Source organism: Chironomus tepperi, unplaced genomic scaffold, assembly GCF_022539635.2.
Source record: "Chironomus tepperi strain 1889 unplaced genomic scaffold, CSIRO-AGI_Ctep_v1 contig_7, whole genome shotgun sequence".
Lineage (NCBI taxonomy): Eukaryota > Metazoa > Arthropoda > Insecta > Diptera > Chironomidae > Chironomus > Chironomus tepperi.
Window position 1 is genome coordinate 366,651 of NW_027226129.1, and position 3,039 is coordinate 369,689.

Here is a 3,039-nt window from a genome sequence, read left to right on the forward strand (position 1 = left end):
AGTTATGACAAAAATCAATTAAATTACAAGATTAATAATCAAAATTGAGCAAATTGTAAATTAATCAAAAAAATTGTTAAAAATTGTTAAAAACTCAAACATTCAAAAAATTAGTCAACAAAATATTGCAAAATTCATCAAAATTCAACAAAATCAACAAATTCACTAAATTTTTGGTTTTATTAATTAAATTAAATTGTTTTATGTTCTTAAATTTAGATTTAACTTGATTTTAGTCATGTTCAAATGCGCAGCTTTTAAAACTTCATTAATAATGTAAAAAGTGTTTAAAAAAAAAAAAACAAATTTGAGTTCAATTTCCAACTAAAAATCACAAAAAATTGATCAAAAAATGAATAATTTCAACAATTCCACAAATAAATCAACAAATTATGATCAAATATTCAAAATAATCAACAAAATTGACGAAATGATCATCAAAAAGAAGCAAATGAAGCGAAAAACTTCCGAAATTTCACAATATTCAGCCAAGAAACGAAGACTGTCGACTGAAAAGTGCAAAATTGTGAATTATTTTGATCAAATTGATGAAATTATTGAAATTAGTGACGACGATGAGAGGGAATTGAGTCCTGCTGACAGGTAAGAATGTTAATTCCTCAAAATTGTTCAAAAATTCCTCAAAATTCCTCAAAAATTCCTCAAAATTCCTCAAAAATTCCTCAAAATTCCTCAAAAATTCTCAAAATTCCTCAAAATTCCTCAAAAATTCCTCAAAATTCCTCAAAATTCCTCAAAAATTCTCAAAAATTCCTCAAAATTCCTCAAAAATTCCCCAAAATTCCTCAAAAATTCCCCAAAAATCCTCAAAAATTCCTCAAAATTCACCAAAATTTCTCAAAAATTCACCAAAATTCTTCAAAAATTCTTACAATTCTCATTATTTTCATCAACAGCGGCTTCAAAGAGCCAAGCTCATTCACCACCTCATCCATCAAATACGTCCAAACCACACCAAAACAGCCCCCAACCTCACACCATTCCCGAGGCTCACAAAGGATCGCAAAAATCATCGAAAATGACGAAAAATTGACCGAAATTGAAAAAATTCTCCAAAAAACGTTAAAAATTCAAAATTTAATTCATCCATTAGAGACAGTCACATCAGCCCTAAGTCGTTACAATCCATCAGTTCCATGCCGACTGCTCACAAATTATGAAATCACAAAAAGACTTCAATTTGGCAAAATAATTCCAAAAATTCAAAATTTTCCAAATTCAATTCAATTTCAAGGCTTAATTTTGCATTCGTGGCGGAACTACGACAGCAGTCATTTACATTATTTTGTCCGATGGACACCAGTGAATATTTTAGATAATGAATGGATCATAGCTGATCATGCACGGGCAACAAAATTAAAGAAAAGTGTAAAATTGTCGGAATTAAGTGCGAGGCAAAGGAACGTCATTTGTGAAATGATTTTTAAAGGAATTAAAATTTGACATTTTGTGATTTTTTTTGGCAGACTTAATTGTACAAATTTGTGATTTGACTCTAGAATGAGGATAGTCTTGTTATTGGGTATTTTTTAGAATAAAATTTGGTTAAAAATTTGAAATGAATTTTGAATTAATTTTTGAATTTGCAGAAGAGATGTTGACATAACCTCACAATTTCGAAAATTGTATCTTAACCTCAAAACTTAAGAATTGTCAAAACAGGTTCAAATTGATCAAAACAGACCGAAATAGACCGAAACAGACCGAAATAGACCGAAACAGACCGAAATAGACCGAAAAAGACCGAAATAGACCAAAAAAGACCGAAATAGACCGAAATAGACCGAAATAGACCGAAACAGACCGAAATAGACCGAAACTGACCGAATTAGACCGAAACAGACCGAAACAGACCGAAATAGACCGAAATAGACCGAAACAGACCGAAACAGACCGAAATAGACCGAAATAGACCGAAATAGACCGAAACAGACCGAAATAGACCGAAATAGACCGAAATAGACCAAAACAGACCGAAACAGACCGAAACTGACCGAAACAGACCGAAATAGACCGAAATAGACCGAAATAGACCGAAATAGACCGAATTAGACGAAAACAGACCGAAATTGACCGAAATAGACCGAAACAGACGGAAATAGACCAAAACAGACCGAAACAGACCGAAACTGATTGACAAAAGATTCAGACTCCATTTAACAGAGGTCATGGATCACAACTAGGATTTCAAATCCCTAGGTTGAATTGAAGATGGATTTTAGGATAGTCAATACAGGGTCGTTTTCAAAATAGGAAGGTTTAACCCCACCTATCACCCACTGAAGGGTTCTGATTACAGCAGTCGTAGGAAACCTGTGTGTCACGGTACAATAGTGTAGGCGCATGTCGTATGCGGTTTTAACTTCTTCCACAAAAGTGTGCCAAAAAAATCAAAGATTGCCCACCACTGGACTGCAGACTACAAACATAACCTCAAAAATCTTGCGAAATTCTTAATAAAAATTAAAATTTATTTCCAAATTAATCGAACCAAAAAACTGACTCAAATGATCAGCAAGTCCATCACGATTCCTATCGAAAAATTCCAACATTCCTGTCATATCAATTTAACAATGTAAGTTCGACGTCGTGACGCCGACACACAAAAAGCCTGACTTTTAAAATTAAAATATTGTAAAAATTCCATCCAGTCTTACTTTAAATGTCGTGAAGTAAAGGCTGCAAAAAGGCGATGAAATTTTTAATAATTTTTCTAATTTGTGTCATAAAATTGACATTATCAGGCACACCCGATGCATATTTGTCATTTTGTCATCAATATTTTGACATTTTTGACACAAATTTTCGTTATTTTGAGTCATCATGTTTTGTGGACATAACAGTCAATTGGGACACAGCAAAGCAGATCTGTGAAGCCAACAACATGATTTTAATGCCAAATTTTAATGTTGCTGTACAGGACAGCATACTCAGGACATCGGGACAAGTTTATGGCACCGACAGTCCAAAGACAATTTGGATTAATGGAAATAAGGAAGCTACGGGAAATTGGACAAT

General features: G+C 33.0%; 1 long non-coding RNA gene across 1 annotated transcript; it reads left to right on the top strand.

The window, feature by feature from the left end:
• The first annotated feature begins 299 nt into the window (after positions 1 to 299).
• LOC139089260 (uncharacterized) lies at positions 300 to 1,580 on the top strand. The gene is made up of 2 exons (XR_011544286.1): positions 300 to 603; positions 918 to 1,580. It is a non-coding gene; the product is annotated as an uncharacterized lncRNA (long non-coding RNA).
• The last annotated feature ends 1,459 nt before the right edge of the window (positions 1,581 to 3,039 follow it).